At 43.8% G+C, this 15,637-nt stretch overlaps 1 long non-coding RNA gene across 1 annotated transcript; it reads left to right on the top strand.

Annotated features, from left to right (window-relative positions):
* The first annotated feature begins 433 nt into the window (after positions 1-433).
* LOC102148245 (uncharacterized) lies at positions 434-2,704 on the top strand. Its single transcript, XR_288001.4, has 3 exons — positions 434-601; positions 1,812-1,892; positions 2,489-2,704. It is a non-coding gene; the product is annotated as an uncharacterized lncRNA (long non-coding RNA).
* The last annotated feature ends 12,933 nt before the right edge of the window (positions 2,705-15,637 follow it).

Below are 15,637 nucleotides of genomic sequence, written 5' to 3'. Positions count from 1 at the left end.
TTTCATGGCCTTAAAAATTGGGTTTTTAGATACAGTTTTCTATAATTTCCTTCAGCCGAAATGGCCTGGCGGCCCCGTATCTAAACATTTCTGTTCGGATATTCTTTGCTCAGTTTTACAAAAACACTCAAAAGGGCAGTCACTGGCTTTCATGACAGGAGTTCTGATTTTGACTTGAAAATGATGACCTGGAAATAGGAACGTTAGGGTATTCCTGATGTGTATGTATTCCAGGAGCAACACCATAAAGTGTGTACAGTAAGTTTGGTTATCTGGCCTAACCTCGATAGTAAAACCTGGCCAGGAAATAGAGATTCGTTGTTGTTATTGATGTTGTTTTGTAACTGAAGTTCTACTTATTAGAGATTTACTATTTAGGTCAGACATTTGCTGACTCAATTTTTAAAGAATTTGCAAACATCACTTCCTCTGGCTCTCCCAGCCTGGGGGTACGGCACAGAGACATGAATAATAATTGTAATTGTGATGAGGCTGCGTGAACTGAACTTTTATCTTGCTGCCATCCCCAAGGCACCAGACCTGTGGTCGAGGGAGAAACTTCCTGGCGATTTGGGCCTGCCAGCAATCATTGTGAGCCGAGGTAGGATGCTTTGTCATGCAACTATAGGCAAGGAAAATGCGCATGCTCACGAGGCTCGGGCTTAAGAGATTAGTTTATGGGAACCAGTCAAAGCTGTGCTAATAGAAGGAATACAAATTTCTTATGTAGTCCAGACAGGAGAGAGTTTTGGAAGAAAATTAATCCTCATCAAGGCAAGAGACGTTTGATTTTAAATACACTAGGAGAAACCAGCAGCAGCTCCAAGGGGAACCTCCCCCCGTCTTTGAAACCAGACTCACTCTTCCCATCTCCCCGGGAAAGCTGGGAGGTATTGAGTTTCTGGAGCCCACCGGCTGCTCTGCAGAAGCAGCAGTAGCTGGGTAGAGGAGAAAGGCCATCAATATCCTCTTGACACCAAAGGCCTGTGAAATTTGCAAGACACAGAGAGGGAGAATGAGGGGAGTTGGGGCTCGATCATTTCTGTGCGGAAGGGTGATGGATGGGGGAGAGAATGGGGGAAGGATTAGGAAGGGGTGGGGGTTTAAGGACAAGGGCTGCCTGAGGGGAGAGAAGGGAGAGATTTGTAAGAATTCTCTTTCTACTACGTCGCAGAATACTCTAGAGGCTATTTCTAAATTATCCAAAGAAAAAAGATTGAACTATATTCAGGATTCTAATAGATTTCGTTTATTTTACATGTAGCAAACAGCTAGGTGTTTGTGGTTAGGGGTTGGAGGTGTAAGAAAGGAGTGATATGGGGCCGGCCCGGTGGCATAGTGGTTAAGTTCACACGTTCTGCTTCGGTGGCCCGGGGTTCGCGGGTTCGGATCCCGGGTGTGGACATGGCACTGCTTGGCCTGCCATGCTGTGGCAGGCGTCCCACATATAGAGTAGAGGAAGATGGGCATGGATGCTAGCTCAGGGCCAGTCTTCCTCAGCAAAAAGAGGAGGATTGGCAGCAAATGCTAGCTCAGGGCTAATCTTCCTCAAAAAGAAATGAAATGAAAAGAAAAGAAAGGAGTGATAATCTGAATATATGTTGGATATAATCTTGTATCCTCTAGCAAGCATCAGAAATACTTGGTTCAGCACAAGCCCCAGAAATGCCCTAAGAGAAATGGTGAGCAGACTGCAGGATGAACAGTTGAACCTGCCCAAATAGCTGATTTAGGCCTCCCCGACAGGGCTGCTCTTAGGTAAAGACATTGGGCACTGGTTGCTCTTAATTTCTTTCTCAAATGTGAAAAAGACACATCACATCGGTGGTGGGAGAGGCCATCCTCGCCTCCAAGAGAAGAGCAATAGCAGCTATGAGACACACACAGTCAGGGTAAGTGGTTCCGACTTCCACAAAGGCAAAGTTGAGGCAACTGTCCAACCTTCTCTCCCTGACCAATCTAGCCTTGGATTCTAGCTCAGGCCAGGAGCTTGGAGTCGGGGCTGGGCTTGGGAGAGAGTGTGCTAGGTCAGCTGTTATGAGGCAACAGAACGAGAGTGAAACTGGGGCCCCAGCAAGGGTGGGTCAGGTCTGTGTTCTGGGTGGTGGTGCAAAGGGGAACTGGTGTGGAGTCTTGAGAAAGGGCAAACTAGGAAGCAAGTTTGGGCTTGAAACATCAAGTCCATAGCCAGGATTTGAAAGGGTGGGTTGGCAGTCCTGAACTGGCAAGAAGATGAGGCTGGGAGAATGAGCTCAGAAAAATCTCAGAGGAAAATCTACACAGGCAAGAACTTTTATGGAGTGGAATGGACAGAACTGTTAGGAATGAGATGAGGACTGCGGAAACTGGGACCTGCTGTGGCCCTTGGAAAACCAGAACGGCTGCAGAAGAGAGGGAGGGCATCCTCTGAGACAGTCCCAGGGACAAGGGGGAGGGCAAAGTCTGTTTGCATTCGCCGATCTGCCTGACGAGGCCCTGTCCTTCTCAGTTCCATACAGAGTCTCCAGCTGGCCTTCGTGGAGCAAGGGACTGGGCAAGCCTGCCCGGTTGTACGGTCACCCTTTGGAGGGTACTCTTTGCTGCTAATGATCCATGAAGAGGGGGTTGCTGATGCCTGAAGGGGATCTTGGACAAAGGAGCTACACTCTGCTCTGGATAACTCTTTGCTGGCCTTTCCCTAAACTAAATAAACATTGAATACTAATTAGTGTGTAAGCGGCTCTTTGTGAAGGGTTTAAAAGTAGACCCAAAGCCACATGGAATGGGAAGGGGATGGTGGTTGGGAAGCATACCCTTGTCTGGCTCAGTTGTTTTCAACTGGATCAGACCCAATGCCTTCCTTTTAACCAAATATTTCGTAATGCCCTCTCTGTTCTCCTGAAATGACATTCATACATAAAGTAATCTACATATGTAATTCCAAAACCAAAATAAAACCCCACAATATAAAGCCCCAATATAAAGGAGGAACAAATGGAAAGTAATTTATAAAAAAATAATATAAATAAAATATTTAATGTGTGAATGCTTGGGTTTGACTACACTGGAAGATATAAGGAAATAAGTGGATGCTCGTACCTATACTTAGAAGCGCCATGAATAGACACTGTAAAGGCAGACTGGTGTGGGTGGATGGCGTTATTGGCTCAAATACCACAAGCAGTGTGGCCCTTAGTGACATCCTTTCCAAAGGAATAAATAACTTTTGGGAGACTCCTGTTGCTATGGTTTGAATGTTTTTGTCTCCCCAAAATTCGTAAGTCGAAAACCTAAGGCCCAAGGTGATGGCGTCAAGAGCTGGGGCCTTTGGGAGGGGATTAGGTCTTTAGGGTGGAGCCCTCATGAATGGGGCTGGTGCCCTTATAAAAGAGACCCCAGAGAGCTGGCTTGCGCCTTCTACCGCGTGAGGATGCAATGAGAAGTCTAGTCTGCAACCTGGAAGAGAGTCTTCACCAGCACCCGACTGTGAGGGCATCTTGATCTTGGACTTCCAGCCTCCAGAACTGTGAGAAATAAATTTCTGTTTATAAACCACCCAGTTTATAGTATTTTGTTATAGCAGCCCAAATGGACTACGACACGTACAAAACCAAGCACAATTGTCCCTGAATTTATGTGACAGTTGGATCCCTGAAACTTTCAGGTTTAATAAAAATGTGCTAAGATACTCTGTGGTTATAAGTAAAGTGGAGTTAGGATCTAGGCCGAGATAAAACCTACATGATAACTAACACCGACCTGATAATTTTTGCCTCCACGAATATCTGGTTGAAAGTCCTGTGCTGCCACATGTGTTGTAGGATGTCTAGCATCTTTGGTCTCCAAGTATTAAATGGTAGCATTCCCCATTGATTATCAAAATCAAAAATATCCCTACAGATTTCAAAATTCTCGTAGGGAGCAGTACCACCTTCTTAGAGAATCCCTGATTTACCTACAAAGCTTCCCAACTTGGGGCAGAGCCGGTTGCTGGGGTCTTTGGGACCCTTTGGAAAGTGATGCCTTGACTCTTCCTTGTTACCATGTGCTGGTTAATTTTATATGTCAACTTGAGTGGGCTGCTGGTGCCCAGACATTTGGTCAAACGTTATTTTGGGTGTGTCTGAGAAGGTGTTTCTGGATGAAGTTAGCATTTGAATCAGTGGACTGAGTACAGAAGATTGCCCTCTCTCATGGAGGTGGGCCTCACCTGATCAAGTGAAGACATCAACAGAACAAAGGGCTGAGTCAGAGGGAGATTTCCCCGCCTTACCGCTGAGCTGGGACATCGGTCTCCTGTCTTCAGACCGGAACGTACACCATTGGACTCAGACTGGAACTATCCCCTTGGCTTTCTTGGGTCTCCAGCTTACAGACTACAGATCTTGGGACTTCTCAGCCTCCATAATCGTGTAATCCAGTTCTTTATAGTAAATCTTTTTATATATAAAGATATGTATATACGTGTGTCTGTGTGTGTGTGTTTTTGTTGTGTGTGTATACATATACATATACACATACACACAGAGAAAATAGGGGAGACATATAGCTCCTATTGGTTCTGTTTCTCTAGGGGACCGTGACTAACACATTCCCTAAGTCCTCCCTCGACTCTCACTGCTCGCCCTCCTCTTTAACCCCTTCCCCTCCAGTGTCCCTTCCCTGCTCTTTCTTCTTATCATTCTTCCCTACAGAAATAGTCAAGTTTCAGTTCTTTTCTTTCTCCCTTTCACTGTGCTTCTGAGTCTTCCACGGTGTAGAAGATAAAGCTCCGCATGTGAGTAAAGAAACTTGAATTTTAATCCTGGCTCTTCCAGTTATTAGCTGTGTTGACCTGGACATGCGTCTACGAATTATAGGGCTGGTCATTGATCACCATTGTGTTTAAACTGAGTGGAGACTACACAGCCCCAAGACCTGTGGCAACCCTGGGAACATTCTAAGCCAGCTGTCTTTTCAGCTTCCTGAGAGCAGGATTTGTCTTACACTATGACAGTAGCTTCTACCTCCAAGGATACATGTTGCCACACAAGGCACGTAGAAGGCATTCAACACACGTGTGCCTTGTGTCAGGAGCTGTCACAAGCACCAACTTTGAGGCCAGCTGTACCATGAACTCACCTCTCTGGGATGCAGAAATGAGTGTCTCTGAGGAGAACGCCTGGAGTTTCTTAAGGCTGACCAGTGGGTAAATCACTCAATTTGCCACTAAACCCCACTACGAGATCACCTAGGCTCCCAGTCACAATGTTATCCTTGGTTTCTGTCTCCAGTGTCTCACTGTTACTACCTACACTCCTGGTTTTAATGTCTGTGTTGTAGCCTGTCTTCCCGGATCCTGACATTTGGCTCCTGGCACATCTCCCTGTTTCACTCCTGGTTTTGGCTTTGGTCCATCTATGCTCTTTGGCCTCAAATTCCTGGTTTTGGTGTCCCCAACTGATTTCTTCCCACATTCCTAGGCCTTTGCTCGGTCTTGACACTTTGCAACACCGGGAAGAGCACATGGGGGCCCCATTGTACATTGTGCACATACATTGGTGTCTCACACTTTACCAATCAATGAATACAGGCAGGACCTCGTTTAAATGAATGCCCAAATCTCAGGTGCTCTGAGCTCTCCTCCTTCCAATCCTTTATAATAGCTTCTTCTACTTCCACAAAATCGCTTCAGGAAATGCCAGAGTACTTAGACATATTCACAAACCATTGGTCATTGGTTGCCATTGTAGCTACCTGAACTTGGAGCTAATGAATCCACGTCTTGACAGTTACATATAGTGCTGCTCTGTGGGTAAGACTTCGATTCCATTGCTAGGACCACCACCTAGGTGCTGATGGAACTGGAAACCCACCAAGCACAATGCCAGTCAAACTGGAACTCCACAGGAAGCAGAAGGCTGCTACTTTGCTCGCAAGATGCAGGCTTACTGTCTGGGAGGTCTGCAGGACAGGTTCAAGTGTCAGCAATCACATCATACCTGGAAATAACCACCTTTCCCTAATTCTCAGACCCTTTCACTGGATCTGTTTCAGAACCATTGTAAATTCAGATTCCAAGACACGTCGATGGGGAAAGAATAGTCTTTTCAACAAATGGTGCTAGGACAGCCAAATATCCACAGGCAAAAGAACTAAGGTGAACGCGTATCTTACACCATGCACAAAAATTAACTCAAAATGGATCATAGACCTAAATGTGAGAGCTAAAATTATAAAACTCTTAGAAGAGAACATAGGAATAAATCTTCCTAATCTTGGGTTAGGCAGTGATTTCTTAGACACGACACCAAAAGCACAAACAATAAAAGGAAGAATTCATAACTTGGACATTATCAAAATTAAGAACTTTTACACTTCACATGACATCACCAAAAAAGTGGAAAGACAATCCACAGAATGGGAAAAAAATTAGCTTAGCTTATTATATAACTGATAAGGGACTTGTATCTGGAAAATATAAAGAAAGAACTCTTACAACTTAATAATAAGAAGACAAATCATCCAATTAAAAAATGGGCAAAAAATTTGAATAAACATTTCTCAGAGAAGATATAAATATGGCCAATAAGCACATGAAAAGATGCTCAACATCATTAGTCACTGCAGAAACGTAAATCCAAACCACAATGAGACATCACTTTCTAACCACTAGGATGGCTGGAATAAAAAAGACAAGAACAAGTGTTGGTGGGGATGTGGAGAAAGTGGAACCCTCTTTCACTGCTGGCGGGAATGTAAAATGGTGCAATCACTGTGGACTACAGTTTGGCAATTCTCAAAATGTTCCCACATAACCCAGAAATTCCACTCCTCGAGAAATGGAAATAGAAGTCCACACAAAGACTTTCACAAAATGTTCATAGCGGCATTGCTCACAATAGCCAAAAAGTAGAAACAATCCAACTGCCCATCAACTGGTGAACGGATAAATAAATGTGTTTTACCCATACAATGTAATACCAGTCAGCGATAAAAATGGAGTACTGATATCCGCTACAGCACGGACGAACCTCAGAAACATTAGGCTAAGTTGAAAGAAGCCAGTCACAAAAGACCACATATTATATGATTCCATTTATAGGAAATGTCCGTAAAAGGCAAATCTATAGAGACAAAAACGAGCTTACTGGTTGCCAGGGACCAGGGCAAGGACGGGGAGTCACTTGCACTGGGTACAAGGTTTCTTTTTGACGTTATGAAATGTTCTAAAATTAGATAGTGATGATGGTTGCACAACTCTGTAAATGCACTAAAGACCAGAGAATTGTACACTTTACATGGGTGAATTTTATGCTATGTAAATTATATCTGAATAAAGCTGGAGGTTTTGCCTTTTGTTTTTTAATTAAAGATTAGCACCTGAACTAACATCTGTTGCCAATCTTCTTCCTTTTTTTTTCTTCTTATTCTCCCCACAGCCCCCCAGTACATAGCTGTATATTCCAGTTGCAGGTCCTTCTAGTTGTGGCATGTGGGATGCCGTCTCAGCATGGCCTGATGAGCGGTGCCAGGTCCACACCCAGGAGCCGAACCTGCAAAACCCTGGGCCACTGACACAGAGCATGTGAACTTCACCACTCAGCCTCCGGGCCGGCCCCTGCTTGCTTTTTTTTTTTTTAAGAAGAAGGTTTGATTAGTTCGGGGACGTTTGTCTCCGAGATAGAGTAGATAAAACTTCTTTCAACTTAAGAAAAAAAATTTACTGAGTACTTCAGGTGCGATTCCTAGGGCTTATGAGCTTTGTAACAGCCTAAAAAAAGATTTGAGACCTAAAAAAAATGTACTGGCTTTAAACTGTAAAAATTTCTTCAAAATTAACAAAATGCTGACAAAATACAATAATATGTCAACTAATCAATGAAAACCCAACTCATATAAAATGAACATAAATACATACAAATTCATGTAATGTGGACTGTGAGTATATTTCATGTGTGACACGATGTTGGGCAAGACCTCCATAAATTGAGTGCTGGGCCTATTGGGCAGGGGAGGCTGTCTCACTCAGCTAATTGTGTCTTTCCTTAGAGTGAGATCATTCTTTCTTTTTTGAAGAAGAGGAAGATTAGCCCTGAGCTAACATCTGTTGCCAATCCTCCTCTTTTTGCTGAGGAAGACTGGCCCTGAGCTAACATCCATGCCCATCTTCCTCTACTTTATATGTGGGACGCCTGCCACAACATGGTGTGCCAAGCAGTGCCGTGTCCTCACCTGGGATCCAAACCCGTGAACCCAGGGCCAGCGAAGCAGAACGTGTGAACTTAACTGCTACGACACCAGGTTGGCCCCCTTTTTTTATTTTTACGATTTTATTTTATTTTTCCTTTTTCTCCCAAAGTCCCCTGGTACATAGTTGTGTATTTTTAGTTGTGGCATGTGGGACACTGCCCCAGCATAGCTGGATGAGCGGTACCATGTCCACGCCCAAGATTCAAACCTGCAAAACCCTGGGCTGCCAAAGCAGAGTGCGTGAACCCAACCACTTGGCCACGGTGCCGGCCCTTAGTGAGATCATTCTTAAGGCTTCTGTAGTCCTTTCCTGTAGTCTTACCCCTTTCTGGACACCCAAGTTCCTCAGACATATCAATGACAGACAGGGTTCAAGTTTTTGCCTCCCAGAAAGCTCCTTGTCCTACATAGAAATCAGTGTATGCAAAATAGTTTTAAGAGAGAGCAAGGCTGGTCCTCTCATGCCACTCATCAGAGGAACCCCAGCTTGTGCCATACAAGGCACCGGGTTCTAAACTACCCTGGAATGACCTCACCATGTTGTATAGTGGGTATCTGTTCACACTTGTGTCCCCCCAATTAGAAAGAGTGCGCTTCCTGAGGACTTGGAGGTGTTTCATTTACTTCTGAATCCCAGGGCCCAGCACAGCGCCAGCCACATGCTCTGGGCTCAAAAAGAGATTTCTTAACAGGTAAATTACTTTTATTTATAGTGTTCATGGAGACGATCACCATGTGCTTGGGTTTTTGTTTTCACGTTCTAAATTTCAATCCTCACACATCAATAAAGTGGTTCAAAAAGTACATAAACAAAAATTTAAAAAGTAAATTTCAATCCTCTTTGGAAAAGAAAATAAATGAAAAAGTCTTACAATGTCACGATTGGGTAATCGTTATAGTAATAATTGATTCATGTGAGAATCATCAATGGATGCTAAAATTAGTAAGTAAAATTTGGAAGATTGACAGGATATTCACACAGTCTCACAATATCTCTCCACAAGATACTTACTAGTTTTACAAAGAGAGAATAACAACTTTGCAGTGGAGAAACCTGGCAGACACCATCCTAACCTACGATCAAAATTAACGTCACCAATAATGAGACAAATTGCCACCATATGCCTCCCGACGCGATGCGCTGAAAATAACACGGCATTAGTTCTGGTGTATTTCAGTCCCAAAGACACAAACTCAATCTAATCATGAGAAAAGCATCAGATATGCCTGAGCTGAGGGACATTTTACAAAACAACCAACTCAAAAATGCCAAGGCTATGAAAGACAGGGCAAGACAGAAATGTTTCCAGATTGAAGAGAACTACAAATACACGGCAATAGAATGGAACACATGATTTGGGATTTTCTTTTGTCGTAAAGGACATAATTGGGGCAACTGGCAAAATCTGAACAAAGTCTATAGGTTAGCTAACAGCAGCGTACGAGGGTTAATCTGCTGATTTTGATCATCTTACTGTAGTCTTGTTGCCACGTAAGTCTTTGTTTTTAGGAAATACGCACAAAGCGTTTATGGGTAAAGGGGCAGTATGTCTGCAACTTATTTGCAAATGTTTCAGGAAAACAAAATTGATATATAGAGAATGATAAAGCGAATGTGGTAAAATGTTAACATTTGAGGAATGTGGGCAAAGATTATATGGGAATTCCTTGTACTATTCTTGCAATTTGTTGGTAAGTCTGAAATAATGCCCAAAAAAAGTTACAAAATGTTAAAATATCTTCTGCCTCTGGATATTAAAGCTATTATTGGATGTCATTTGTGGCACTGAGGGAGTCTGGTAAACATGTGAAAACTGGTGGAAAGGACTTTGAGTCATTAGAATTTCTTACCTTTGTATTTGTTCTCTCTGCGAAGTCCATCCTTTCGCATAGGTCTAGGTAATCTTGACTTACTTGCAATATGACTTTATAAATTCCAAATGTTAGTATGTCTTTTTGGCTACATATCTTTCAAAAATAATAGTGGCTTAAAGGTGATGGAAGTTTAGTTTCTCTCTCAAGTAACAAAACTTGGCAGCCAGTCCAGAGCTGGTAGGGAGGCCCTCATTGACAGAGACCCAAGACGTCTCCTGTCCTACTGCTCTCAGGTGGATAGTGTGTAGCCTCACGATCTAAGAGGGCCACTCAGGCTCCAGAGAGCAGATCCACCTTCCAGTCAGTAGGAACCAGGATGGAGCAAAGAAGGGTGACCCCATGCTCCCTTTTAAGGACATTTTCTTGACCTTGTACATAGCAGCTTTGGTTACATCTCTAGGTTCCAGGGCAACTCCTAGCTTCAAGAGAGGCTGTGAATTGTGGTCTGGGCAGCCATGTTCCATCCAAAAACCAAGGAGGGAGAGAATGGATATTGGGGTGTGTAAAAAGCCCACATTCCAAAGCAAGACAAAAGTAATCCATAAGGACTATCTTGCATCTATGACGCAAGTGACAGTATTGGGGCTTCCTGGTGGCATAAAGGATATTAGATTTGGGGGTGGGTGGCCGAGGAGACAGGAGATGTTTGGAAAGAGGAGAAGAAAATGGGAACAACCCCAAGGATGCTCTGGAAAGCTGGATGAAATACAGCTAAGACCTCTGGTTAAGAGCTGTGGTGTATGTGAGTAAGACTCCAGCTGCAGAGGGAGGAAGAAAAGACAAGGAAAACAGGAAAAGGAAGAAAGGATCGGAGTGGCCAAGCAAGGCAGAGGTCAGGAATCACAGGAGTGTGAAGGTCAGCTGTTCTAGCCTGCTCGAGGCTGACTCTTTGGTCCCTGGGGCTGTGGCCTCTTATCTGTAAGGAGAATTCTGGGAAGGAGAGCTTTGCTTGGTGTAAGGAACCATCATCCACTTCCAGTCGTCATTTGTAGTGTCAGAGACTCTCCTGGCTTCAAATAAAGCTTTTATATAACTAAATCAGGTGAGCAACAGGGTACAAGGGCCAGAAGAAAAAATTAGGCTACACTGAAAAGAAACCCAGGGGGCCGGTCTGGTGGCACACAGGTTAAGTTCACACATTCTGCTTCTCAGCGGCCTGGGGTTCGCCGGTTCACATCCTGGGTGTGGACATGGCACCACTTGGCAAAAAGCCATGCTGTGGCAGGTGTCCCACATATAAAGTAGAGGAAGATGGGCACAGATGCTGGCTCAGGGCCAGTCTTCCTCAGCAAAAAGAGGAGGACTGGCAGTAGTTAGCTCAGGGCTAATCTTCCTCAAAAAAAAAAAAAAAAAAAAGGAAAGAAAGAAAAAAAAAGAAACCCAACTGTGTGCAAGTAGGAATTTCAGAAACTACTGATACATCAACCCAGGGCTTTGCTGCCGTCTTCTGGGACAGCCCGGCAGACTATTATTGGAGGGCTCATTGTTGTGGCTCTGAGGAGGGCTGCTGACTACTGTGAAAGCTGGTCATAAGACTTGAGTCAATAGATTTTTTTTAGTCCCTTTAAAAAAAATTGCCTTACACTCAATAAACACTTGGCTCTTTTCTCATGAGGAGACTCGTAATGGACATTTACCAAGGCAAGCCAATGGGACAAAACGACGTGTTTAGGTAAATTATACACCTGAAGTTTCTGAGGGAATGGGCAAATTTGTTCACAAAGCACTTCATTTATAGTAAAACGTTTACTTTATAGCATCCTAGAGCTGGAAGGGACCCTTCTCTCTGGGTATAAATATTTCTACAGAAACTGCAGAGACGGGAGTTCACTCTGTTTATAGAAGTCTGCCCCACCCCACTCATGAGAATTTCACGATTGTACACACTTCCGCGTGCCAATAATTTCAAAATCTGAATCTGGTGAATTTCTGCAAGTTTTGCAAAACAGTTTGTAAATCTGGATGTGAATCCCTTTAAAGAGTTTAGGCCGTGGTCGAGGGCCAGTAGCTGCTCCCTGAGTCCCCACACTGTTCTTTAGAAAGACGGGGGGAAACCAATATCCTAATCCAAGCGGGGACAATGCAGTGGGAAAGTGCTGGTGTCTCTGAGTCTAGACCCGAGCACTGGGACCAAAGAAACTGCTTGCCTATTAAAATCACACTGGAGGCAATATGTCCTTGTTTTGCAACATACGAGAGGGAAGGTTGCCAAGTGCTTGGTTTGAATGTGGAATACACACACACACACACACACACACACACAATCCCTGTGCTTTGTCTCTCTCTTCACAGTGGATTAACTCTATAGCATCAGAAATGGAACAAGAGATTTACCCAAGTCATCCGAATGGGGAGCTTTCTTTCTTCAGCATCTGGGGAGTCCTCTTCTATATGTGACTGGCCTGTAGGTAGGAAGTGTGAGGAACCTTCCGGAACCTTTCTGCTGAAGAGTTACCTGCTGGGGAGAAGGATTAAAATTAAACTGAACAGAAAATGCCTAAAGGTTGTTTTTTTTCCCTTCAAGTGAAATTTGACTTGTAATTAAAACACACTTTGTTTTTTTGAAAGAAGGATCTTAGGAGTCTGTTTTTTTCTAGCTGGTTCTTAGCCAAAACCCCTCAAAACTACTTTTTTTTTTTTTTTTGGTGATATTAGGAGAGTGGAATCCTTAATCATTGAATCGAAGGAACTTTAAAGACCACGTAGTTCAACACCCCAATTTGATGGGCAGGAGGGCCCAGGGAAATGAAGTAATAGCTCAAGGTCTCATGGCAAACCCAGGCCTGGCTCACCCATCTCCAAGTCCGCGCTGTTCGCTGGACAGCCTGAGGCTTCTAAGAACCAGGCTTACCTTACCATCCAGGATTCATCACTGAACGGTATACTTCCTACTGTCTCTGCTGAATGAAAAACCTCACTCTGAACCTTCAACTACCTAGAAATACTGGAGTTGGGCTCCTGGGCCTTAAATGCCATTTCCAGCTGCAATAGGATCTAGGATGAAAATGTCCTCAGACACGTTATCTTCTTTGAGTGCCATTTCCCTGTGGAAGAAATCTTGGTTCTATTGCAAATGCCTAAAATAGGCTACCAGGGAGTTTCTGGTTTGTTTTTGTTGTTGTTGTTGTTTTTTGAGGAAGATTAGCTCTGAGCTAACATCTGCTGCCAATCCTCCTCTTTTTTGCTGAGGAAGATTGGCCCTGAGCTAACATCCGTGCCCATCTTACTCTATTTTATATGTGGGATGCCTGCCACAGCATGGCTTGCTTGCCAAGCAGTGCCATGTCCACACCCGGGATCTGAACCAGTGAACCCTGGGCCGCTGAAGCAGAGAGCATGAACTCAACCATGCGCCACTGGGCTGGCCCCTTCTGGTTTGTTTTCTTTGCTCATTTGATATTAGTTACAAACTGGAAAACGGGAGATGAAAGGCAGGAAGGAAATAAATGGGTATTTTTAAATTCGCTACTTTAAAACCAAAATGTTTAAAAGTAGTACGAGCTAACTTTGTTTTAGACTTACTCTATCCAAGCCACGTCTGGAGAAGCCTGTAATTCTCACACCAGTGGAGAGGCTATTTGATTATTCTCCTCTTACAGGTGGGAAACTACCGCAGAGAGAGGCAAAGGACTTGCCCAGGGTCATTCGGTTGTAGGAAATAGCTCGCTGCAGAGTTTCTGCTTCTATTCTCAGATGATGTGACTCCAGGCACAACATATGTTATTCTTCTCCAGACCTGTCCTTAGACGTATGGATTCTGCCTTCCTATTGGCTTCTTCCTCTTCGACGCTTCTGTGGCCTTTATTTCCTTCCTGCTCTGCTGATTCAGGACCCCAGGAAGCTTAGCTTCCTGTCACAGACAGTTTGAGGACCGCCTGCAGAAATACAGACTCAGCAAAGCGGTGCTCACCACAGGAGAGCCTGCAAAAGGTCAGAGAAGCAGAGGCAAAGGCGGAGCCACGGAGGTGCCTGCGAGCTCGCACACGCACTGAACAATCTGACCGGAGAGAGAAGAAAAAGCAGTGGATATGGGAAAGAACTGAAAAGCAAAAACAACATGGATGAACCCGGAGGACGTGATGCGAAGTGAAATAAGCCAGACACAGAAAGACAAATACTGTATGATCTCACTTATATGTAGAATCTGAAAAAAGTCAACTCCTAGAACCAGAGAGTGGAATGGTGGGTGCCAGGGCTGGAGGGCGGAGCAAATGGGGAGATGTTGGTCAAAGGGTAGGAGCCGTCAGTTATGAGATGACTAAGCTCTGGAGAGCTCAGGTACAGCATGGGGACTATAGTTAACCATACTGTATTGTAGACTGGAAATTTGCTAAGAGAGCAGATCTTAAGTCTTCTCACCAGCCCTCACCCCCCGAGAAAGGTAACTATGTAAGGTGATGGATGTATTAATTAACTTGATTGTGGTGATCATTGCACAATGTATATGTATATTAAATCACCACATCGTACACCTTAAAAAAAATCACTTTGTACAACCTGAAAAAAAAAAAGCAAGAAACAGCAACTAGAGAGGTTTGGGGACACCAGAAATTCTTTAAAGGTCTATTTATTGCCTTTTAGAAAGAAATGTCTTAGCCTTTATTAGGAAGGAGAAAAATATAGTCTTTTGTTTATTTGTTAAATATGTCATTTGACTTTTAAAATTTTATTTATTTATTTTTAAATCGGGATGAAATTCACATAACATAAAATTAATCATTTTAAAGTGCACAATTCAGTGGTATTTAGGACACATTTGAGACGTTGTGTAACCACTACCTCTAGTCCCAAAACATTTTCATCACTCCAAAAGAAAACCCCACACCCGTGAAACAGTTGGTCCCCTTTCTTTCCTGCACCCAGCCCCTGGCAACAGTAGAAACTTTTAAAATGCTGCTGATTGAATTGGGGGAAAGTCCTGTCATTCCTTTAGCCCTCATAGGCACTGGGAAGCGTGGGTGACAGGATCACACAGTAGTGTAAAGACTACTTCTCCCTTGCTGCCTTCCCTGGGGCTGGAAGGGAGAGCACTCACGGCCAGGGGTGGCCTTGTTGCAAAGATGCTGCTTCCTCAGGCCAGACTGAAATCCTCTGCCCACTCACACGGTCTCTTGCCACAATCCACACCTCTTGTCCCCAGATTATTTCCCCAACACCAAACAGTCTGGCCAGGGACCAGTCAATAAGAGTTAGGACCCTCCACAGAGTATCACTGAGGCTTAAATAAATGAAGATAACACACACACACAAAAAAAGCCAGAAAATCAAACATATAACATATAGGGTTTGCAAACATTCAGCCTAATATTCAGCCTAATATTTTACAACCTTCTTTTCTGTTTTCTTTTAACCTTTTTAACTGTGAAATAGAACATACTTACAGAAAAGCATATGAAACAGAGCTATACAGCTCACTGTTTTATCACAAAGCAAAGAGCCATGTTACAAAACATTAGGTCAAGCAACTCAGAACCCCCACCCACACCTCCTACCTCCCTTTGGAGGTGACCACAATCCTGAATTTTATGTCAATCACCTTCTTCCTAAGCGT

This window comes from Equus caballus, chromosome 11, assembly GCF_041296265.1.
Source record: "Equus caballus isolate H_3958 breed thoroughbred chromosome 11, TB-T2T, whole genome shotgun sequence".
Classification (NCBI taxonomy): Eukaryota; Metazoa; Chordata; class Mammalia; order Perissodactyla; family Equidae; genus Equus; species Equus caballus.
Note: the sequence above shows the minus strand (reverse complement) of the source record. Positions and strands in the feature narration are given on the sequence as shown.